We start from the raw sequence: 26,883 nt of genomic DNA, 5'->3' as shown, positions 1-26,883 counted from the left end.
TTGAGAGAGCGAGTATAAACTTTACACATCACTTTCATTATAAAATAATTGCACGATAAAACTTACCGCTTCATTTTTAATTTCATGATCTTCATATTTAATAAACTCTGTCCCTTCAATCGCAACAGGCTCTGTCACTTCATTATAAGTATCATAATCGTTACCGAGTGGCTCCTCTCTCCCTTGCAACGATTCACTTTCCTAAAACATAAAATCAATAATTTAATGTTACAGTTAACGACATGGTGACACTTCCCATATGACATTACAAAAAAATCCCAAATGTAAATCAAATTATACTAACACAATCAGGTGTAATATTAACTTCAATCGGTTGATGTGGTAAAAGCAAGCATAAAGTTTCCTCTGTGGTACCACTTTCATTTTCTAGTTTGATATTGTTAGAAGACAGAATTTCATATTTGTAGATATTCTTTACAGGTATATACATTATCTTCAAAACTAAAACATTCTAAGTTAAAATTTAAGTATTTATAATGAAAACAATAAAGTCGCTACAAACTGTATAACACATTATTCATTGAAACAAACACAATCACTCATGTCTTTTAATAAGGTGCTTCCACATACCAATGTATCGCACAGAATTTACAGCTATCCAAATATACGCTATCCAAAACTGCTTTTTGCAATTTAAATCTTGTGTTTTCCTGATCTGAGCATATCTACTACAGTCTATTAAAGTTGATGAAGTTATTGCTTAAGTTTACCAAATTAAAAGAAAATGCGGTAATAGTTTTGAGAATTAAAATTAATAAAAATAATTCTGAAATAATACACATAAAACGTTTTTAGGGCTGTAATTAATAAATAAATAATAATGTATACGTTTAAAAACCTTACAGTACACTTCTAAGATATTTACTTTTAAACTCTGGTTGAATATGATTTAAAATTAGCCAAATTTATTTAAAATGTAGTGGGAAAATTTTTTTAAAAATTTTGTTTACATATGCATTTATCTGTAAACAGTTATAAGCTACAAGCATTATTTTAAGAAGTTAATTTTTTTTTAATTTTAAAATTCAATTCTTTATTATTGAAATAAAAGTTTGTTAAACAAAAATATTAAATCAGATCTATTGTTAAAATTATCTCGAGAGATTGACTACTTAGTAATGATATACAAAAATAAAGAAAAACAAATAACATTGTGCACAAACGAAATGAAAAATTCCTGTCACTGTTAAGTAAATGTGTAATTAAAAAAAAGTCATACCGTAAGAATCTCAGTTCTGTTTCCAAACAGTTAACGTAAGGTATAACCACGTTTCATCATGCTGTTCCAGCCTAAGTATAAATTTTTAAAATAACATGGATAGAACCTTTCCTTAACTCTTACTATAATTTTCCGTGTATGTTTTCGATGACGTTCACAACGTAGAAGAAAACGCAGGATTATATAACGTAAAAATTATTAAATAACTGTCTGCGAAAACAAAACTATTGTTTATGAATTATTAACAAACAACTATAAATATGCATACACAAAATGAACGAATTAAAATTTTCTCTTTAAAACTGCATTTCTGAAGAACGGAAAAAATATAAACTGCAGATAAAAGTAAGAAAAGTCATATTTTACAGTAATTAACAAGTAATATCAACGATCAACTAACATTAACTTCCTACAGTTTTAACTCAACTCGCATACGCTTGATTTTAACGGACAATAGCGACGGGATCTCTCGACTGAAAAAGTAGTAACAATTCGATTAATGAAATATATCGATATATCTCGAATTAATAACTGCATCATTGGAATAACGTTCTCGTTTGGAATGCACTAATTACTAAGGTAGGCGAATACTGCCGAATGATTACGAATAGTAACTTTTACTACTATTTTTAATTCGTCACTCGCTCGGATTTGGAAGATGAATAGGCAGAATGCTAACTACTAAATGAAATACGAATGATGAGAGAATCTGAACGACTTTCATTTTCCTTTACACACGATTACTAATTTCAGCAACGAGACTAAGAAGTAAACGTTATTGAATCGATATATATAAAAACGAATGTTTGTCTGTCTGTGGGTCTCTTAAATAAATTCTAATTATTAATTAATCAAGAACTGTCTGTACAAGGTGCAGTAAAGGACACAAGGGGAGTGTTTTCCTACACATAATTTTTAAAAAACATTTACTTGTTAGTAAGTAACTTGTTCTCGTTACTTATGTACTTATAAGTAGATAAGTAACTCATATTTTTCATCAAAATGATTAAAAAACGTAATTCATATTCAACAACAAATGGTAGTTTGGTAGTTAATTCTCTTCAAAAGGTATCTGATAATAAATAAGGTAAAAAGTAACTTACCTGTTAGCTTCTTATAAAATTCAGTTGAGAAATTCTCAACTGAAGAACTTGAATTATTAAATATTTCCAAAGAAATAATTTTTGATGAATTCGTTCAGAAAACTAGTGAATTGAATCTACATTTCCAAAGAAACAGAAAATGAAACATGGTGACTGGACCAAAGAAAGGACAGAAAAGTTTAGGGAAAAATGAAACAATTTGGAAAAGAAAGAACTCTGGACTGTGCATGGTGATCCTTTTAAGGTCTAATCGCAAACAAAAGGAAATAAAAATAACAGGATACGTTATAACGTTTGAAATGTAGTCTAGCTTATCAAAAAAAAACTGAATCAATCTGTTATAATACTCTTGACTATTGATTCTGTACATTATTTTATTTATTAGTTCACATCTTTATGCATTGACAATTGGATTCACACATTTATACACTGAACTTCCCTAACTGAACGACTGTAATTACCAAATTTATCAGAAATGGCAAAAAAAAAGATCTTCGGCAGATTCACTTTATAATTTCATCCGGCTTAAGAAGCCAAATAAAAAAACTTGATCAAAAAATCAACAATTTTTCTCAAGAATTCCTAAGACTTAACTTTTTTAATATAAAACTATAAAACTTTTCTTAACTATAACTTTTTTAAACTACAACAAAAGTGGCTTCTTCAAAACAAACAATATAGTAAATCAAAGAATTCATTCAGAGTTGTATCTTACTGGGACAATGTTTTATCTGAAAAAGTGTCTTCATGAAAATAATTTTATTTAAAAACATTTCATTACAATGAATAAACATTGAAAAGTATTTTTTTTAAAATAATGATTGCCTTTACATAGTCATTTTTAATATAGTTATTTTGAAGATACTTAATGCTACACATTAACTTAACACAAATTAAGTAACAGAACCACCTATGATCTCACCCGTTATAGAATTATATAATTCTATGATACAAGCATCATGAAGTGTTATTTATAAATATTATATTCACTCAAAAAAGTGAAATTAACACACTAAAAAACAGTAGTTTTTTAACGCTAAAGAACATTAGTTTTGCCTGAAGTCTTATACTGTTCGAAAGCTCTATGGAATTTCTTAGGAAAAAATAATAAAGTTGTAAATATATAAATACAGCACATAACTAACACTTTTTGGCAGTAAAATAAGATATGCAATCCATAAAGAAAAACAACCGCAAGTTTAGAAATTGAATTACAATGTTACAAATTAACATTCAAGATTTTGTACCTGAATTAAAAAACAATTAGTTTAACATTCATTCTCAAAGTGGGTGATAATGCTCCCTTGTGAGCGCTGGAGGCATTCACCGAGCCCAAGAAGATTGAGGTTGTTCAGACGGTCAATGAAGGCAATGACTGATTAAAAAAAGGATAAAATTATGTTTTCCTAATATTTCAAACTAAAATTAAATACCTAACTACATACAACAAATTTTTCAATTGAAAGCTTTGTTTTAATTATTGTATTGTTATATTGAATGGGCTATCATTATTGTTGTTACATAACTGTAAAGATACAATTGTAATTTTTTTGAAAGCAATTTTAATAAAAATACTTCTAAATATGATTAAATGTGCGTTATAATTGCTCTCATTTAAAATCTAAGTTTCAACTCAGAAATAGGATATGCCACGTTCAAAAACATTAATTGTTTTTAAACGTTACTGTTTTTAAGGGCGCATCTTAAAAACAGTAAATGCAATTATTATTTTTTAAGGATGGTTAAGTTTAAAAATTTTGGGGCGCTAGAAACGTTTTGATTCTAATGTGAGCAGTGGGAAAACAGTTTGAGAATCAAAGATTTAAAAGAACATTATTACATACAAAAGAAGAATCGTGAATATTTTCACTGTATAATTAGGATGGCCAGGGGTTTGACTGAGGTTTGTTAAGCCATTCATCATTCGGCCATTACCATTTTACTTTATAATTTTCAATTTCCAGGATCTTACTCTGCACAATGTTGTGGAATCATCAAACTGTAAGGAATTGCACTAGGGTATCATCTTACCCAAGCCTCCCTCCCACCGTTGAGTTAGTTATTATTTAGTAATGGAAAGAATGATCTACCGTAAAAAATATGAGAAGATATAATGTTAGGAATTAACATGTAGTATTTATTAAACGCATTGAGATCAAAAGATAATTAGAGTTTTTGGAAGCGTTCGAGTGACATAACTTGAGCTTATAACCACAAATATAAATAAATTTTGAATCGTTTTGTAAAAGGGAAAAGTTAAAATTTATTTTAAAACTATTAAAACAAAATTGGAGAAAAACCTGTTCCATTTTTTCTTCCTTTAAAAATCTGAATTCTAGTTTTAATTATCTGAATATGTTTTTTTTACATTTAAGTTTAATTAATGAGTATATAAGGTTTAAAGTTTGACTACCAGTTTCAGATTAACGAAACTCTTTCTTCCAAAATGCCTTATGCAGCTAATTATTATCAGCTATTCCTATTATTCCAAGAAGGAGCCAATAATTAGCTACACATGTCTTAGAAGAAAAATTACATTAATCTGAAACTCAATTATTAATAACTTTAGTTTTATGTCATTTTTTGTCATGCTGTTCAACGAATAAATGCGCTATGCATTTTACAATAGCATTATTACAAATTTGAGTTTATAAGCAAAAGCTTTTGAGGCTAACATTTAAATCATTTGTGCGAGGAAGTAAATATTCATGCGTTTCTTTAAATACAAGTATTAAACACTTAAACACACAATTAGAAATAGATAGCTAGGATGGGTAAATCATTAGACACTTCTTATTTGGCGGCAATATTCAGTATGCTTTAATAATATTAAAAATAATTAACATGAAAATTAGAACTAACAACAAGCACGAATAATAAAACGCAACTTTGTTTACAAGCATTAAAAATAATATTAAAACGGTAAAAAAGTTTCAGACAAAAGATACACCAAAATGTTAGGTCTAAGTTAACTATAAACATAAAGCCTTAAGAGTTACTTTTATCTAGTTACTTTTAAGTTTTATATTATCTAGATAACACAATTAGAATCAATACAACTGTAAATAATTAATTAATGTAAAACGGGTTCAAAAATTCACATTCATATTATGTACAATTAAGAAAATTAACTATATGTCATTCTTACTTTTAGTAATGGACTACAGCACAAAATAGTATTTCATTATCTGCAAAAACCAATCGGTAGACCTACCAAAAATTATTTCTCTTAGTAAGCATTCAAGCAAGATTATTTTATGTAACAAATTAATCTACATCGTTAAATTGAGTAATAGTTGTTAACGGCACAGTTAGAAAGGACGCTGATAGTGTACAACAATGTCATGTTGCTTACACGATGTACGAAACAAACTTAATCTGCCAACATTTTTGGTGCATTTTTTAAAGTTTACGTGGGAAACAAGTCAAGAGAAAGTGTTATAACACTTTTTGTTTCGAAAGAAATTTCGATTATTAAAAAACTAAGCCCGATAGAAAAAATTCATTAACATATAAGAAATTAGCATAAAAAATACTATAAGAAATAACCATTTTATTTTACAAACAAAAGATTAAATTTTGTTGACCGGTGTAAAACTTGTTTTTAATTTAGAACTGATAAGTTAATTATTAAATACATTGCATTTTGCACTACCGATACCATCCTATTTATAAGTGTATTATATCAGTGTAAATGTGTATTTTATTATTAAGTCAAAATGTATTTTGTTTTGCTTTCCTTTCAGATATATTTGCATGCCCCATTTAAAGTTATCACCCCCCCCCCCCCAACTAGGGGGGCACACCCCACTGGTTGAGAAACACCAATCTGGACAGTCATCTGCTGTAATGTGAACTTTTAGTTCTTTTCTATTTAACATAGCGACCTTGACCGTTATAATTCCAGAGTTTATTGAAGAGCGTGCAAATTATATTCTAAAATGCATTACACGATAAGTACGCATACAATAGGGCACTTACGCGGTTTGTTCCACCCCAATATTTTTTTTTATTGTTAAGTTAGGTTAGGTTAGTTTACAGAAATTTTAAGGATCTTTGATACACCCATTTTACAGTCTATCGATGTAAAAATTTCGTTGACCCTCAAACCGGTGCGTACACCAATCACATCGAATTAACACGGCAAAATTCAAAAGAAATGCATAAGCAACCGTTTTGGTACCCACAGAGAACTTTTGCAGTCATATGTGGCGTAAATTTTTATTTTTGTAAACACGTTTCAGAGGAATAGCCTTACAATTAAAGTTTTGTTTGACGTTTGTAATTTTCAAATAAAATTTGGTTAATCAGGTCTTTCAGTTTCAATTTAATGCGCGTTAAGCATTTTTCATTGTTTGCACATTTTTTGCATCGTCATAACAATTAAACTTTTGTTTGGGGTGGACCAAACCGCATAAGTACCTACAACAGGCAAACAAAAATAATAACACTTATTTTAAGCTGTACTAAAATAATATAAGAAAAACTTACCGCGATCAATAATGAGGATCATTATCTAAAATGTACAAGAAGTAACAATAACTGTTAAACAAGAGAGGACACAAAACGATAACCTAATTTGTAACCTAAATGTGTAAACAACCCAAGACTGACCGCTGTATTTCATAAGCTTCATTGTCACCACGTGATTTCCCTGTCGGTCCCCACCCCTGTAACAAGCCCGCCCTCTAAAATGCACTTCCTCTCTATAACAACAGACCGACCGACACCAACAGTTTAATATTCATGTTTACAGATTTCATGACATTATACACAATAATAACTGAACCAAATTTTCGCTTAAACCGATGTACCCAAACTATAACAATAAGGTTTTCAATTATTTATTTTTACCAAATATTCAATTTGGATATAATTTACATTCACGCATACTATAACTGCCCTTGGATATAAAAAAAAAACACTCGTGCGCGCCCGTTAACATATTATTAAATATTTACTTCTTTTAATATAAAAAAGCAATTTAAAAAACGTAGACCCTATCCGTCTTTAGTAACTAATCAGAAAAAAACAACAGGATCATTTCGTTTTAATAAAGATCATAAGAAATATTAATGAATACATAAGGGGGTTATATAAAAGGATTATTTCTAAATTTATCTCATCAAGCCGACTACCGTATTTCACAGTACAGCCCAGCCCGCCTAAAATACAAATACACACACGAACACGCAAACACACATTTAGTATGGATTTAATTCAAAAATTATATTTAGAGATCACAAAGTAACAAATAATTATAATTTTTCGTGTCTCATTTCATTTCTGTAATCAATTTTGTCACCTCGGTAACGCAGTAGAGAAACCGACTGATATAGTGAAAGATACGGATTTGATTCTCGACACCGGATCACAATTTTAGCCGGTTTAGTCGGGTTTCACTACTGAAAATAAGAGTAAACTGAAGATCTCAGATTCAGTTCTCGGTTTAGAATTAGTATTTTTCTCAATAATTATATTTACGTATAACGCTTAAGAGAAAAAAAAAAACTAAATAAATAAATAAAATAAGCCGTTGAAAGCAAATTTAAAGTTACAAATTATTTTTAAGTTAATTATTTTGTTAGAACGTCACTAAAAATCACATCCTATAAAATTTCAGACTTTTTATCTTCTATAGCATATACTTTCTATTACGAATCTTTTAAGTTTACGTAAGTAAATGTAATGTAATACTTGAGAGCATATAAACTAGTCACCTCGCCGGCCGCCGAGGTGGAGTAATAATATCTTTCCTCTTATCCGAAAGGTCCCGGGTTCGTATCCCGGTCAGGCTTGAAATTTTAATTCGCTTCAAAATTTCAATACCGTACTTCCACACAACCTCCAACCTAATACGGTGAATATTTAATAATAATAAATTATCGAATTAAAATAGTATTATCGTTTCCGCGAGCAGAAAAAGTCAGGTTTTGTACTCGTCTAGAGTTAAAGCGTCGTATAATTTCCAGTTCTTTTCGTTATAATTTCTTAACCGTCCTATGTTCAAAAAAAAATTGGAATTTTTTTTAAAGAAGATCAAATTTTTGTATAAAATTTATATTTGATTTTTAGGGTTCGGTTACAGCTCGGGTATCACTCCATATCTGTAATACTTTCGTACTTACTAATCGTTTAAAAAAAAATAAATAAATTTAGACTCGATTTGATTCCCACAAAGTTAAATTTTTCTAATGTAAATTTCATCTATATATAAGTTCATTAAAAAATATAGATGTAATGAAAGTCTGCGAGTTTGATTTTCGCTTTTAAAAATTTTATTTAGGTATCACCTATTAAAAAAGACTGAAAAATTTAAAGTCGCGATTTTGATTCTCGGTTTCAGCACAAAATCACATACTTGTTATAATAAATATTAAATAAGTTAAAAAATAGACTTAATCTTCCCTCAGAACACAGTTTTATTTTATTTAACAGTTTCATTCAAAAATATTATGCATTATAATAAAAAAAAAATCGAGATATGCTGAAATGGTCTCGGGTTCGATTCCCGGCTTGGATCATAAGTACCTCAATTCGTAATGTATATCCGAGTATCGGTAATAAAAAAAAAAAAAGCTTAAGTTGAAGATCCTGGGTTCGATCTCATAACATAACCGGATTTCAAAACATGATTTTATTTGTAATATTTATAAAATAATCCGTTTAGAATCAATTTGGGTAATTTTTAGTAAAATGCCTGCCATCAAAAATAATTATTTAGCAGAAGAAATATGGTAATATGATAAAGGTCAAGGTTAATGAGGCATTTGTCTGTTGATAATTATGTTTGTAATAAAATTATAAATTTGTAATAATTATAAATGTAATTTAACCAAACTTAACCTACACTCGCTAACTTGACTAGCGAGCGAAGCGAGCGTAGATTATGTTTGTTAATTATATTTATAATTTTTTTAATTTAATCTCTTATTTCAATATATTGAAATAAATTATATCGCATAAAAAAGTATCTTTTACGTATTTATCTTGTAAGTACACGTATTTATTCGTTAATTATTATTTTTGTTAAAATGTACTTTACACAAACGGGTGTTCCGCACAGCGCTAGTAGTTTAACCTTGATCAAGGACTGGTCTGGCGGCGATTGGAGAGGGTAACTCACATAGCAAAGTAAATTGTAGACAGCGCGTCGGCAAGCAGTTCCGTCGATGTACGATGATTTATAAAGTTATCCGACATGAATTAAACGAACATTTATAATCTGTTTATTTTATTCTACTCTTTCTACTTATTCTATTCTACTTATTCTACTTATTTATTTTACTCGCAATGACAACATCCAGAATATCCGCAATTTTTTTTTCTTTTCCTCCGGGCCAACCGTTATGTATCGCTTCACAGAATGAGATGAAATAGCAATTTTATAGCGTGTGAAAATATCACGCCTGACCGGGATTCGAACTCGCGACCTCTGGATGAAAGGCCGAGACGCTATCACTCGCACCACGCGAGTTAACCGCTCACTATCACGCGCATTTTTTTTAAATTGTTTTTTTTTCACGTTATGAATTTTGATAATAATGTAAGATAATGTCAAGCGCAACCCGAAATCGAACCCAGAACGTTTTATCCGACAGTACTATCTTCTCGCAATTATTATTTTCATACTGTTTACTATAATAAAATTAATATTAACCCGTAATTTAACAATCTGTTTTATTTTATTCGTTTATTACAATAAATGAAGCTAAATATATTATAAAAATGACATTAGAGGTTACATATTAATGAAACGTGTAAATAGATTAGATTTTTTTTTACCTCCGGGTCGACAGTTAAGTTATCGCTTCAGAGGATGAGATGAACAATTTGTAGCGCGTGTGAAAATGCCATGCCTGACCGGGTTCGAACCTGGGACCTCCGGATGAAAGGCCGAGACGCTACCACTCGCGCCACGGAGGCCGGAAAATAGATTAGGTTGCATAATATTAACCTAAAATACAGAAACATCTTATATTACAGATCTAAATTACAAAATAACTACAAATAAATTGAAAAAAAGTAATAATTTAAATTTTTACTGAGGGCGGTAACATATATAATGAAGGGTCGGAAAGAAAAATGATGTATTAATTTAGTAATTAATATTTCTGAAAATCAAACAAATTCATGATGATCTTTTACTCTTTTTTCTATTTTCTTTTAAAAGAATACTTTTTTTGTTATATAAGAGAATAAGTGTTTTTGATAAAAAAACCTTTTTTATCAGATACATTTTTTATATAAAAGAAAACTGAAAAAAATCGGTTATGATGACACAATGTAACGATATTTTTTTAATATAATCGATTAAAAAAAATCGTCGATTTCGGAACAGTTACAATGAAAGAAGTTTCTAAAATTCTGTCATATTGGAAACCACATACTGTATTCATTCCATGAAAGTGGATTAATTTTTACCCCCCCTATAAATCTCTGATTCAGTAATTTTTTGGTTGTGTGTATCAACCGCACGATAAAATTAATTTTTCAGCAGTTTTTTTAATATTGTCACGAGTAGTTACACACAACTGAAGAAAAAAATAATATAACCTCACTACATTAAAACTAAAAAGATTATTTGTAATTTAATTAATTTTTGATATACTTAAGCTTAACTAATTAATTTAAAATAACACAATAAGAATTTAATACCTTTACGAACATAGTTTTTAATATAAGTAAGTTTACCTATCTTGTGTAAATTATGTAGACAAAACGCTTTAAGTAAATTAGAAATCGCGAAACATATGATTTGGTTATCACGAAACATATGAGGTTATCAGACTAAACTGATTACGGGATTTCTTCTAAAGATGTATATTTTAAAAATATTTTTATTTAATGTTGTTTGTTATTTATATTTGTAACTTTATTTATTAAATTTTCTATTGTAAAAAAAAATCATGTTACAAATAATTATACACGTTAAGTAAAACCGATAAAAAAAACAACAGTCTCTCATTTTGCCAACTTAAATTTAAATAAAGAGATCGGTATTTAAAATAGTACCTAATTGTATAAATAAGTAAATAAGTAAAACTATTAACTAATTGTAATTAAGACATTAATTAATATATATTATTTAGTTTTATTTACAAATATTATTTATTTAAAAGTTATAAACGTATTTTTTTTTAAATAATCTAATAAACAAAAGTAGATGACCGCGGATGATTGTTACCCGACTCAAATCTTTGTAGAACCCACAAACCTGTTAAAACATGTGCATTTTACGTCGATAGCTGTACCGAACACGTCGTAATCATATTAGCTTAAAAAGTTATTTTCCTGGATTTAAGGTAAAATTAGGGTAAACTTATTGAAAAGCAGCATATTTATGTGAGGAATAATAGTTTTTAAGTATTTAAATTAATTATACAAATTAATATTCAATTTTGGCTGGTTACTGATTTATTATAAAGCCACGTGCTTTAGACTATCTAATGTTAAAAAATTAGAAAATTCATTTTTATGAAATAGATAAATCATTTAAATTGTATTTAATATAATATTTATTGCTATGACATTTATGTTAATATGATTTTCTCATTTTTTTAAATTTGATATATTTTTTTTAATAAAAACTTGTTTCAAGGCTGTAGTCTTTTGTCCATGCTTTCATGGCAATATTTTGGATTTTATAAATTGCAAATTCTAATAATTTGTAGTTTGTTCAATATACTGCTGTTTGCTATGACTGATATTTTTAAAAATATAATGAATTCCTACAATTTAAAAAAAAGATGATGCAATCAGTTGAAATTTGCTACAGCCTAAATTAGGTGAAGATTATGCAATGTAGTTTATTGAAAAATAGTTCTACAATCTATTAATTTATTGGTAAAATGTTTATCAATTAATTTATTAAATTATTTATAATAAAAAAAGGCGCCAAAGATTGTTGCATATACTACAAAAAAGGTGCATGCAGAAAAATTAATTATTGTTTAAATAATTAATAGAAAAGTGCATGCATAGTTATTATGGCATATACTGAAAAAAAGGTATATGCAGAAAGATTAATTATTGTTTAAATAATTAATAGAAAAGTGCATGCATAGTGATTATGGCATATACTGAAAAAAAGGTATATGCAGAAAGATTAATTATTGTTTAAATAATTAATAGAAAAGTGCATGCATAGTGATTATGGCATATACTGAAAAAAAGGTATATGCAGAAAGATTAATTATTGTTTAAATAATTAATAGAAAAGTGCATGCATAGTGATTATGGCATATACTGAAAAAAAGGTATATGCAGAAAGATTAATTATTGTTTAAATAATTAATAGAAAAGTGCATGCATAGTGATTATGGCATATACTGAAAAAAGGTATATGCAGAAAGATTAATTATTGTTTAAATAATTAATAGAAAAGTGCATGCATAGTGATTATGGCATATACTGAAAAAAAGGTATATGCAGAAAGATTAATTATTGTTTAAATAATTAATAGAAAAGTGCATGCATAGTGATTATGGCATATACTGAAAAAAAGGTATATGCAGAAAGATTAATTATTGTTTAAATAATTAATAGAAAAGTGCATGCATAGTGATTATGGCATATACTGAAAAAAAGGTATATGCAGAAAGATTAATTATTGTTTAAATAATTAATAAGAGAAAAATACATGATTATTGCATATGCTGAAAAAAGGTGTATGCAAAAAAATTAATTATTGTTGAAATAATTAATTAAAAAAAAAATGCACCAAGGATTATTGCATATACTGACTATTTCAGTATATTGAGGTAATATTAAGTATATGTTTAGGTAATGCACCAGTTTACATAGACAGCTTTCATATCAAAGCTGTTGTGAACAAACTGCTGCTTGAAATTTTAATTTGCATCTATAGCTTAACAAATTTTTTGGGGTAATGACTAGTTCATTTCCTCAAAAAAAAAAAAAAAAAAAAAAAAATGTAATTATTCAATGTATTTAATAAAAAATGCATCGGTTTAAAATTAAAACCAGTTATTACTGGAATTTTTTAAGTAACTGTTTAATTAAAATTTTTAAATTAGATAATGTTTATTAAAATATGATGGAGCGAGACGAGTAGAATATTATGCTATAAGTTGGCAGTAATATTATGCTTTCATTAGTTCTAAGATCACTTGTAGATCCTAGATAACAAAATGAATTCAGTTGTTATTAGCAGTAATATTACATTTATTTACAATCGGTAGTGTTTTACACATATGCTTTGTACATATTTACAGATTATTTTTCATCTAATATTATTTTAGTAATATGGAATTCAAGTAGGACATAAATAAGTTGTTAGGCTTTTTACATACACAAAAGTGACCTTATTATTTAGTCTATACTTCTATAATTTTTTCATGATTTTTAAAAGTAATTTTCAGTTAATTAAAATCTGATTGTGATATCTAGCATTCTTAACAAAAAAATCATACTAACACATGCACATCTCCAAACATTTCAAACAATAAACCTCTGTAATTAGAATGAATTCTCGCACAGTTTTGACAAACTTTTCATTTATGAGACCTTCGCTATTTCACAGTCTGAAATGCACTGATTTTCACAGTACAATGCACTACACAAGTTCAATAACTCAACCGGTCTTCATCAAATTTTCACATGCACAACTTCAGTTACACTACAACAGCAAGTTTTAATGAAAATGATCTAGTAATTTTGGAGATTTTCAAGTTGCAATTTTATATGTACACTTATGTATATAAGGAACTTAAATTTTAAGTGAATGATATTTTTGTACTTCTCGTACCTCAAAACGTAAAGAAAATTCAATTTCAACCCCTCAAACCCACCATTTGACTGAAAATAATTTTTTTTTCAAAAAACCGTTAAAAAAAATTTAACCTTAAAAAAAACTGTCAAAAATTTTACACAGCTTTATTGTTACATATGTTAATTATTAACAGATATATTCATCCATTTATCACAAGAGATCTTAATCATTATGAAATGAATTATTTCTTATTTTAATTAATTAATTAATTATTTACAATGAAAGATAATTTAAGATTTATGTTTAATTTTCATGCAGTTCCATATTTCTAGAAAGTTGAAACAGAAACCGATTGCATATTAAGTCACATGATACAAATCAACTTTAACCATCACCTCTTATAAAATCTTTAAACAGTTTTTTTAACACCGGTCACTGTAGAATCACAAAAATTAGTTAACTGGCTAGTGTTTTAGCCCTCCAATACTCCTTCATTCTTTCACTGTCCAACTTCCCTTTTCTTTTGACCACTTTCAATTGCTGTATTCTTTCTTCTCCTTCTGGATCCCTTTCAATTCTAAGATTTTTTTTTTGTAAGCAACCTTCTGTCTTTTAAATCCGTCACATTTACGTTTGCTATCCTTAGGTCCTCTTTAATTTGCTTGAACCACTTAATAGTCATTTTTCCACCGTTACACGTCAAAAATTCTCTTCGTAAGCCCGTTTAAATTCATTCTTGACAGATGTCTGTAAAGTGCCAGTCTTAACTTAATGTGGTGCTTATGCATTTCTAACTCCCAGTAAAGTTTCTCATTCTTCCTTAATTTCCAACCGTCGTTAGTTTTTCTGGGACCTAGGATTTTCCTTGTATCAGTCTTTCAGCAGGTTCCCATTTACCTATTCCCCTTTGTTCAGAGCTATGCGTTTGGCTCCATATAAAATTCCTGTTTGGATTACCGTTGTATAGTAACTGATCTTGCCCGTCCTTGAGATATGTTTCATATTGTATATTTTCTTCGATAGGCCATAGGATGTTAGCATTTACTGGTACTGACAATGTTTGTTCCCTTGTCCATTTCTTTTGGTCTGTTAACTTCACCCGAGTACCTAAATTTCTTCATATTTTTAATTTGTTTGAAATTTGTTCACAACAATTTTGGTGTGTTCTTAATGTACATGATATGCCTTTATATATATATAGTGGATTATATACTCGAGAATGTTGATTCAAACCAAAATTACAAATAGAAGGCAATTAATATTTAATTGTGGAAAAAGACAATAAAAATATTAACCAATATGTAAAAATTACTTAAAATTTTAACTTGCAGGAAGGGTTTATAAGTACAAATAAATTGTACAATAAAACATGAAATTGGATTACTGAAAGAATCAGGACATTCGTGAAAAACAAAAAGAACTGTTACTTTATTTGGCCATACAATAATAATAATAAAAAACAAAGGGATAAGTTGAAATTATAGTTTTTATATATATATATATATATATATATACACATAAAAGTAATATTAATTATAATTTTAACCCCTCAATCAGATTAAATTTTTAATTTCTTTGGAGAAAAGTTGCAGATTGATATTTTCTCTGTTAATGTTTAAAAAAAAAATTGCTTTGCTTAATTATGGTGACATTAATATATACATAAAAAAAATCTGTCTTAACTATCTCCTGTCTTAACTAGTAATCATATACTAACTATTAACCATTAATTTGGGTAGTTTATAAGAAGAATCTGGGTCTTAAATACTAATCGTATACTAACTATTAACCATTAACAATTAATTTGGGTAGTTTATAAGCAAACTAACTGGTGGTGGATTTTTATGTATATTATATGTTGCTATAATATAGCTATAATATATACTACTATATATATATAGTATAAACTTATGTTGCCATAATATATTTAAGCTTAGATCATTAAGTTTAAGCGTAACTGCTGGTTAATTTATTTGTCGATCGACAAAGTATTCAAAGAATTAACTAAAATCTGATTGTTGAGGTTAATTAGTTATTAATTATATGCGAAACAATTTGAGGGGCGTTTTCTTTTTTCCCTTATTTGTATCATATTTTTTTCTTTTTTTAAGTTGCTCACAGTAGAATCCTTTAATAAAAATAAAAAGTAAGAACAACATAATCTTGTTCTTAATCGACTGACTTCTTTATCTAAACCGTTAACTTGGATTATTTTTCAGAGGTATTTAAATGTATTAACTTTGTTCATTTTTCCATATTTTGAATTGAATATTTGTTATCGGTCATGAATTCTGCTTTGTCGGTGGAAATTTTGAACCCTACTTTATCTGCGATTTCTTTTATACGGTTTACTTGTTCTAGTGTGTGATTTTTTTAGAAAATTGCAGTGTCATTAGGAAAGGTTTGGCAATTAATTCAAATAACTTTCAACTTCCGACCCGGTTTTATTTCACGGTGTGTTCCAATTTTTTTCGTCTTTTTCTCCAGTTCTCTTAATTTTTCTAAGTCACAGTTAAAAATAATTACCCGTAAATAACCCAGTAACCTTGTATTATTCCTGCCTTTGCAGGGAATAATACATATCAGCAAAAACAAATGCGCTCTGATTACCGAATACAAATGTATATATCTGTAGGAGATATTACACAATTATGGTCTTACAGATATTTCTATACGTGTTCTGCATGGGTGTTTTATGTTTTTTCTAGATATTTAAATAATAACATCGAGTTACAACCATCCTAACCCAGTAAACTAACCGTCTGTGAAACATTATATTGCCCTTTATCTTTGTTCGCCTAGTAATTTTCAGAAGAGAATATTCTTCCATTCTTATAGTATTTGTTTTCTTATTCTAGATTATATAGATAAATTATATTCCGATAAAAATTAATTTGTTCTTACAACATATTGTAGAGATTGTTATTTGAGGACAAGGTTGAAACGGTTTGGGTGGCAAAGCATGAAGCAGTATGTGAAAGCTTCTAGAATGACTGGAAATGTTGAAACATAAAATCATAAATTTATTTTTGATTAGGAACTCTCTTGTAATATACTATGAAAATATGGCACTCATAAGAATATAACTTGTGACAATTATAATATCTACTACTCTTTATTGTAATGAATTTTATAAATACATCGGCATTAAATTTAATTAACTTCATTATAACTCGGCATTTTTCAGTGTGAAAGCCACTTAAATGATAATATTGTTCTTGTCTTATGTTCCAGTTAGGGTGAATAGTAATAAGATTACAATTCAATGTTGAATTAACAGTAACCGGCATAAATGTTTGGTACTTGAGTACGTAACATATATCAGGTACCATTATCTGTGCTCTGCTTTGCAGTGTACAGCGTACAATGTCAATGGATAACTGAATGTTTCCTGCCTTTGCAGGGAATAGCACATATCAGCAAAAACAAATTCACTCTGATTACAGAATACAAATGTATATATCTGTAGGAAATGTTACACAATTATGGTCTTACAGATATTGCTATACATGATCTGCATATAATTAATTTCTTCAGCTGATATGTAAGAAACATAAATATGTTGTAATATTTCAATAAGTGAGTGCGCGACGCGTACGCGTTCAACCGCGTCGGACACCGGCCGTCCTTCGATACGGGCTCAATTCATTAATGTGGATACAAGATGGGTGTTACTAATGTTAACACCCATATATATTTTTGTGCTGTTTCTTTACAGGTCCGACTACAGCAGTTCCATCAGCAGCAGTCCTCCCTAATATCCACCCAAAAGAAACACCCCATTTTTTTCAAAACTGTACTTTTTATATTAAAATAATTTTTCTTTAAATTTTATTTATTTTCTAGTTTTAATAGTATTTTTAATTTAGATTTTTAATGAAAATACATAACTGCTTTAATAGTTTTTTTTTTTTTAAGTTAAAAATATTTTTAAATGCACAATTTTAAATTGTTTTTTATTTTATATTTTTTTAAAGAAATAACCTAATTTTATTATGTAAGGAATTTATTTCCATTAAGGGGATGTAATTTATTATTTGTTTTAATAATGATTTTTAAACATAGATTAATAATTAATTTTTTTTAACAATAATTACATTTATTTAAATAATTAAACTTATTATTATTCAATAAAGGGGGGATACTCCACCTTGGCCCTTTACCCCATCCAGCGAGCTACAGTCTACATTTTCTTCAGTTCATCGCTTCAGCATCAGTCCTCCCGATTATTAAGGGGAATACTCTTTTTTTCAAAATTATAATTTTTTTAATATTTAGACTGTTCATTTAATTTTTCTTTTCACTAGAAGTTAATTTGCATTTAACATTTTTATTTTAATTTTAATAAAAGCTCATTTTTAGTTATATTACTCTGATTTTATTAAGCGAATTAAAATTTAACAGTAAAATTAATTATAAAGTTTGCTTTTTTAAAGCTTTTTTTTTAATTTAGATTTTTCAGATTAGTTTATTTAATTGGTAGCTAGAAAATAATTTTAGAATTAGTGTAATTAATGAAAATCATTTAATTTCTTTTTAACTTTTACTATATACTTTTTCATTAAGGGGGGGTATAGTCCACCCTGGCCCTTATCCTCTCAGCGATCTTCAGTCATCATCTACATACTTCTGCAATATTATTTTGTTTTTATTATGTGTTTTGTTTGAATCAGGGCAAGCTCAAAATCGGTGAATTAAATCTGTAAATCAGATATTTATTTAAAGGATATAATAAAATCTTTTATAATTTTTTCTTATTTTTAAATACGATTATTACGAGTATGAAATAATTTCAACTTGAATTATTTTAATATGTTCGGAATAAATCTATGTTTTTATACCTCTAATTATTTTCATGTTGTTTCATGAAAATGGATTATCGCCTACGATCGTAAAAAAACAGCAAACCCTGATTTGAACTTTTAGTTTTAAGAAGGCATCATTATCCAGTTCGGCGGTACAGTGGCCTTCTTTGCAGTTCTTCAGCTTCGTATCCACCGGTGCCAAGTCTATACCGGCGGATACCTACAAGTCTGTACCTTGATATCCGGATGATTCATAAAAGCGCTGGTCGATCGTGTTTGAGGAATCAGAAGAAAGAAGACGAATCAACCTGGTTGTTATCGTGGGCTGCAATTGAAGGCCTCTACCACCACAGGGCAATAAAATTAAGGTAAGTTACACTGCTATTATAATTTGGGGGGAGGGGACAGACTGAGAAATATTATAGTATGTCAGTTAACCGTAATTTTTTTTTTGTAAGAGAAGTTTTTATCATTTTTAAAATAATTATATTTTATATCTTTGTATCTTATTCATCAAATTATTATAACAAATGTATAAATAAATTAAGTAAAAGAATAAAAATATTTCAATTTCTACAGAGATTTAATTCAATAAAACTGACTTACCCTTTATGTATGTACCCTTTAAATATTTTATACGTAATATGAACTTATTAGTACTGAAAGTCATGATTATCATCATATCGATCAATATTTGCCACATCAGGTAAATTTTTATGATTTTTCTTTTTCTTATAAAATTGAACTATAATATTTAAATAAGTTTTATAAATTTTTGTTACATTATGTAAATATTTTTAATATGGAATTAAAAAAAAAATCTTATGTTATCTATTTAACAATCATTCTAAATATTTAAGCATTATAATGTACAGTTTAGATAACAGGTGTGGTGTTGTTACTGTTAGTATAATCGATAGATTTTTTCATTCTTATGTAATCCAACGAATACTAATGAATGTGATGTTGTGTACAAGTTTTTAAAACGTTTAATTTACGTATTGAAAATACGTTTTTAAGCAAAACAAAAAGGTTAATATTAATGTATTATAATATACATCAGTGGCGGCTTGCGTATAGGCACTGTGGAACTGCAGCATCCCCTATTTCCACTTGATATTATTAATAACATTTAATATAATGTCCCTTTTTCTTTAATTCCTTCTTTATACTTGTACAATATATAATCCTAAGCTTAATGTCAGTAGCCATCCCCCACCCACAGTTAATGAAAAAAAAAATCTTTGTACGGAACTGTGCGCTTCACAGTTCCAGCAACATAGTTTTGGCTGTTGTGTGCATGCACACATAGGAAGCTGCACACAAGGCTGTGAGGAAGAGAGAACATTGCTGCTGCCGCAGTGTTGACCCTGGCGTCTGGTGGAAGGTAGTTTTTTTTTTACTCCACGTGTGTATTGGAACATTGCATGTTTCCTTTTCTTGTTTAGTCAGAGGAAGGAATATGAAAGCGGTTTAGTTGTTTTTTCTGTAGCGATCAGAAGATGGCGGAAAGCAAGGGCTCTTTGATCGCCAAATCTGTCCAAAAACCCGCTGGAAAGGTGAAAAAGAAGGTAGTTAGTAAAACCTAATTACGTATTTGTTTCTGTGTACCTAGAAATTAAAATTAAGCGCCGTTGGACCATAATCTTTTTAAGCGGACATTTTATTAGATTTTTATCTAATGATGCTAAAAAATATTATGTGTATTAACATTCTATTATTTATTCGGTTCAACCGAATACGGTTTTTAAGTGCACAAATCATATTCTTGAATGCGATAAAATTTAGAATTAGTTTATTATCCTGCTTCCAGCTATTCTACGAATCATTGTTTTTTTATTTTACAGAAAACTTTAACCCTACCTTGAAAAGGCCCAGAAAAAAATTTTCTGGAGCAGCACCCCACTAATTTTAGTTACAAGCTGCCACTGATAATTGTAAATGTATTATTAAAATAATAATATTCATCAATATAAATAAATAATTAAATATTTTTACTTTTTAATAAATTTTTTAACATTTATTAATTTGCTACATTTTTTTAATTATAAAAATACTCTACGTTTATCGCTATTATTAAAAGTATTTATAAAAAAAAGTTCTCCGAATATAAAGAACCAAATTAATTAATTAATCTTTTAGTAATGAAAAATTTTCTTTTAATTTATTATTAATCAAAAAATGAATAAAAAGTTATTAATAAACATAATTAAATATTAAAACACAAAAATTCTATTCTGTTCGATTCAAAACAATAAACATAAAATGACGTGATAAACAATACTATTTTATTTCTTTTTATTAAAAAATGTAGAAAATGAGTTTCTTGAACCGTTAAGTTACAGTTTAACTATTAATTCTATTATAACGATTAACAATGTTCCTTTTAATTAAGTATTTTGGATAAACGGTCTTGTTTTCTTAGATCAATAAATAAATAAATAGATACACAAGCTCTTTTCCACCCTTTTAAATAATAAAATTGAATTATAACATTGCTATACAATAGCTATCGATTAGATAGTATGTTTTTTCTTAATGTTACTGAATAAATAAATTTTTGTTACTAACGGTACATATATAATACTAACGTCGTTTATTTTATCTCTTTTGTTGCAGGTACGACAACGATTACTTACATAGGTTAAGAGTGAACAGCGTTAATGTGGCTTAACTATTTAGTTTTATAATAACGATTAAAGGGAGGACTACTTACTTCGTAACTGGTGCTCCTTTTCCAGTAGAATTAAGTTTCTTTTTCAGGTAATTATATATTCTTGTTTTGTTTTACAAACATGTGCATGTTAGAGTAAATTTGCATGTTAGAATTAAGGAAAAATCGCGTTTCTCCAGTAGGCCCCTCAGTAGGTTGCAATTGTTTTTTAATCATGTTATGTGTGTTGTGTTTCTTTTACAGGTTCATTATATATTTTAAGTTAGAATTAATTATGTTAAGTCGCGTTCGCGTTCCATACCCCATCCACAGTAGGCCCGATTATAAAGCGGGGTATTATTTTAATATTGTTTTTTTATTTATTTAAGATTAGATTAAGTACATGTTGTTAAGCCATGTTAACCTGAATGCAATTATCTGAAGTACTGTTTTATTTATTATGTATGTATATTTCAAGTACACAAACTGTATTTTTATCAATCGCCTTGATATTTTTACTAATTTCGTTTCAGAATATTTGTTTCAGGTGTAGATTATGTAATATTTTAACTAATCGATGTTGAAAAAAATGGTGTGATGAAGAATAAAAAATGAAAAATGGATTCCAAAAGAATTAAAATATTAATAACTTGTTAATCTATTTTATTATTTTTATACTAATATTTCTCCAGATTGTTTCAAGTTTGTTTCAGCTACAGAAGATTGCGATATTTCAACTACTTAATGCTGGAACAACATACTAAAGTAACGCTTAGAAAATTTTACATGTGATGAATGTATAACAAAAAATAAGATGAAAAGGCTAATTTCAAAAGTCAAAATTATGATCAGATTAAGATTAACACGATCAACATCTGGATGACATGAGTGAGTATAATTTTAAATTTAATTAGATTATAGAAAAACAATGTAAAACCTCATGATCAGATTTCTTTTACAAAATAACTGAAGGGATTTCTTTTTGTAAGACAATTTTAATTTTTGACATCATAAATGGTAAAACATTTCACAGACTGCTGTATTTGAGTTTAAACAGTTTTAGTAAAAATAAACAAGTATAATTAATTAGTCTTATTTATTATAAATAACAAAAACTTGTGAAGATTTTTATTATATGGAACATTTTATGTGTCTGAAGATGAATCGATGGCGCTAGTTTTAAATTGAATTTTTTCAATAATTATTTGTAAAGATTTTGCACAATACTATATTTTAGATGTTGTTGTTGTTACCCTAGTTTTAGTAGTAAAAGAGTTGCTGTATTCACTATAGAACATTATATTAATTATGTAAGCATCTTAAATCTGCATTTGCCATAGTCTAGCGCAAGTTTTATTTTATGTCATACTAAAGATGAGCTCTCTCTTTTTTTGTTTAGCTTTCGGAATCACCGTAAGGTATTACTTCAGGGGATGAATGAGGATGATATGTATGAGTGTGAATGAAGTATAGTCTTGTACAGCATCAGGTCGACCGTTCCTGAGATGTGTGGTTAATTGAGACCCGACCGCTAAAGAACACCGGTATCCACGATCTAGTATTCAAACCTGTATAAAAGTAACTCCTTTTACTAGGATTTGAACCTTAGAACTCTTAACTTCAAAATCAGCTGATTTGCGATGATGAGTTAACCACTAGACCACCTCGGCACTGCTAACCTGGTAAGTTAACTGTTATTTAGCAAACTCGCTGGATCCCCTCTTATAAGTAATCTGTCTTGGTTTGCATTCTGTTACATGAGTTTTGTTTGCATGACATTAAAAATTGCTAATCTGAACAGAAGGCTGAGCAAATACTTTGGACAGTGTAACAAACTTATACCAGACAGTATAAGTGGTTGTTAATGAGATGTAGCAAAATTTGATTGGCATATTTTAAAATGAACTTATGAAATAAAAATACAAAAACCTCGGGCTTTGCATCTCTTCTGTATATCTTGTGCAGAAAATTTAATACAAAGTACAGTAATACAAAGGGATTCATTCATCTATGCCGATTGGTATTCGAATGGTATAGTGTGAAATACAAAATAATTTCAATTTTTTGTTTGCAAAATATCTGTAGTTAAAAAAAAGATGCTATTCAGTTCATTAATCTACCATTGACATTATTAAGACCTGTGCTTCATGGGCAGGATACTCCTATTTTAAGACTTCAATCTCTGTTACTAGACAATAAAATTTCATCCACCTAGCATATAGGAAAAGTTAATACGATTTCTTCACCGGCCTTTGAAGATTAGAATCTATAGCCACCCAAAGATGAAGGATTTTGTTCACAATTTGGATTTTACTAAATAAATTAACATGTAACATATATACAGTTAAATAAACAATTTGTTTGGAGTTTTAATGGTAGTACTTTCACACTGAGGCACTACACAGTACTTGTAAAATTTTGAATTCATTTTAGACTTGGTAATTTTTGAAACATCTTAAATACTCCCCTAAACATATGATTGTTTTATAAGGTGTGGTGTCAAAGGAGAGGCAATGACCGTTTAGAGAGTTTTGGTGGAAAATTTTAATTACTTTATAAAAATGCAAAATACATTGTGTAAATGATCGCTTATGTATTATAACATTTAGATTTTAATAAAATAGACCGTGAGGCATAATATAAACCGGTTTCTCAAAAACAGTCAACTAGCCTATTAACATAGCCTTATTTGTTAATAATAGACTTGTGAAGATTTTTACTATGTGGAACATTTTATGTCGCAAGGTGAATCAAGTGTACTAGTTTTAAATTTAATTTTTTTTAATAGTTGTAAAGATTTTGCACAAGGGATTTTTATGCAAAGAAAACAGCATCACAACAGTTTTTCTGTCTGGCCATTTTAGGCGCAACAGATTGTCAGAAGATGAAAATTTTAGTTCTCCTTTTTTCAAATCTGTTTTTAATAACTCTTTTCATTAAGTTACTCGATTTATTTTAATAAGTGCACCGATTCAATATTCCTACAAATAAGTTTGGGGAAGAATACTAGTTGTACAAGTAGAAAGTTCTTCTCTTTTTTAGGAGATCTCTAGTTAAAAAAATAACCACCTGTTTACTAAGTTTGAAATTTCTCATAGGGTTTACTTGATTCTTTTTACAGACATAAATTGCGCTAAGAGAGAGAAAACATTAAAATCAGGAACTCCAACTATAGAATATCAGAACAGCATACAGGAAAAACTAACAAGCTAAAGAATAAAAATTATAAATTATGAGGAAATGTTGTGATGCAAGTAGAATGATGGATAGAATTTGTAATTAAAAACTAAAGCGGTTGTGACATCTTAAAAAAAATGTAATGTGGGAAGTTAGCTAAATAATTCAAGCAAAACAGAAAAGAAAAGCAACAGCAATGCTGTTGCTTTGGCAGCAATGCAAAAAATTATTTCAAATATAAACACAAGAAGTAAGTACTGTGTTCCAAAATTGTTACTTTAAAGAGAATTAAAGTTAAATAATCCAGTTTTGTTTGTGTTTTTTTCCATCTAGTTTATTGGAAAAATAATACTGTTAAATTAAATTTTATTATACTATATCTCAAGATGATCTAAATCCAGTTATATTTTAGCCATTTAATATTTGTTTTTTATTAGACTCAGGCTGAGTTTCCCTATAGAATACCCACCATTAATTGAATCCTAACAAAAACAGTAAATTATTAACATTGAAAAAATGTTAATCTATTTAAAAAAAACCCTATCTATTTAAGCCTAACCGTTCACTAGATTTGTAGCTTGATATCATCCAGTGGATGAATTCTGTCTTTATAGCTGCTGAAAAATACGGTTGAAAATAGGTTAGAATAAGTGTGCGATATCTGTAATAGTAAATGTTAAAATATTTAATATCAATATTTTAATATTTATTAAAACTAATCGTGCTGATCTTCAAACTTAGTTAATAAACTGGTTTTATAACTGTTTTAATTTCGCAATTAAAATAACAAAACACCAGCTTTTACTATTTGCAATAATTTTTAAACTTTTTACATTTTCATTTTACTTTAAACTTCATTTTCATTAAACTTCATTTTTCATTGTAAACTTTTTTTATTTTCATTTAGATTAAAACAGAATTTGTATAAACTGATAATTCTAGAAGAACTTTGTGTATTACTCATTCTCTAAGCGATTATTTACTCTATTTTTTTTTTAACCTCCAGGACCACCATTAATTATTGTTTCAGAGGATGAGATGAATGACAAGTAGCGTGTGAAAATGTCATGCCTGACCGGGACTCGAACCAGAGACCTCCAAATGAAAGGCCAAGACACTACCATTCGCGCCATGGAGGCCGGCAAAGTGATTATTTACTTAAATGAAACTAACTTTACTAAATAATAGCACGAGTATGATGGTTAGTACAATCTTTATAAAATTTTATGATTATACAATTATATTTCTCTACAGACAAAAAAACAAATAAATTAACTAAGTACAAGATAATCAAGTGATTTAAACAGATATAAATTCTTTCTCCAGGATATTAAATTCGGTCACTTTTAAAAAAATCATAAGATGCAGTGCAGATATTTGTTGAAAACCTTATTCAACAGTTTTATTCCGTAGGGGGAGAAAAGCTCTTCCAGCTGTCATCAGGCGCGATCTGATGGTAGTGTGGGCTTATACCTTTTAAAAAACCTTCCCCTTCTTCCCGTAGAAACTGGACTTGGCCGCATGGCATGAACACGGTTCCTGTGTGATAGGTGCGGGATACTTGTACTGCCCGCTTCTGAGCAGCAGGTTCTGACATTCACCAGGAGTCATCGGCAGGTGATGACCTAGGTGGGCTCCAGCTGCTTACTCCTGGAGTCTTCATATCCTTGTGGTTGATTGAATGCTTAATCTTCCATTATTTATCTTATTTTACTTTTTATTACATTTTCAATAACTGGATTTTTCCTTCTTTTTTACCTGCAATCACCCGCGTACTTTTACTGTAAGTCAGTATGAGCAGATAATATGACAAACACTACCTCCTTTCAGACATAACCACTCTGTAGTAAACTCCTCCATCTTGGAAAATCTACCAGGTTGTTGGATTCCCCTGGCAACGACAAAAATTAATTTTGTATTTTGCTCTTTCCCAAAATACATGTAGTAATAATAATGAAATGCATGATTAATAATAATAATAATTAATAATGAACTTTGAATTCTACATAAATTGTTTATTACTGTAATTTATTTAAAAAAATTCATAATATACTAAGAAATTTTTTTTTTTTTGCAGAATTTTAATTAACTGGATTATAATATTTTATACAATCAATTCAGTATTTCTCTATGAAGTTTATTTAAACTCATCAAAGAATTCTTTTGTAATT

General features: G+C 28.4%; 1 long non-coding RNA gene across 3 annotated transcripts in view; it reads right to left on the bottom strand.

The window, feature by feature from the left end:
* The window catches only part of LOC142320392 (uncharacterized), a 52,720-nt gene extending 26,090 nt beyond the window's left edge, over window positions 1–26,630 (bottom strand). For 2 of the 3 annotated variants that reach the window (XR_012755372.1, XR_012755370.1), the window contains exons 1-3: window positions 26,471–26,630; window positions 10,129–10,300; window positions 67–201 (exon numbers count right to left, since the gene is read on the bottom strand). This is a non-coding gene — a long non-coding RNA (uncharacterized LOC142320392). Of the gene's footprint in view, window positions 1–66; window positions 202–10,128; window positions 10,301–11,001; window positions 11,089–26,470 lie in introns of those variants that run through there. The other variant, XR_012755371.1, reaches the window with a different exon arrangement.
* Between the last annotated feature and the right edge of the window lie 253 nt (window positions 26,631–26,883).

Source organism: Lycorma delicatula, chromosome 2, assembly GCF_047948215.1.
Source record: "Lycorma delicatula isolate Av1 chromosome 2, ASM4794821v1, whole genome shotgun sequence".
NCBI classification, from domain to species: Eukaryota; Metazoa; Arthropoda; class Insecta; order Hemiptera; family Fulgoridae; genus Lycorma; species Lycorma delicatula.
This window is presented reverse-complemented; position numbering and strand designations above follow the sequence as displayed.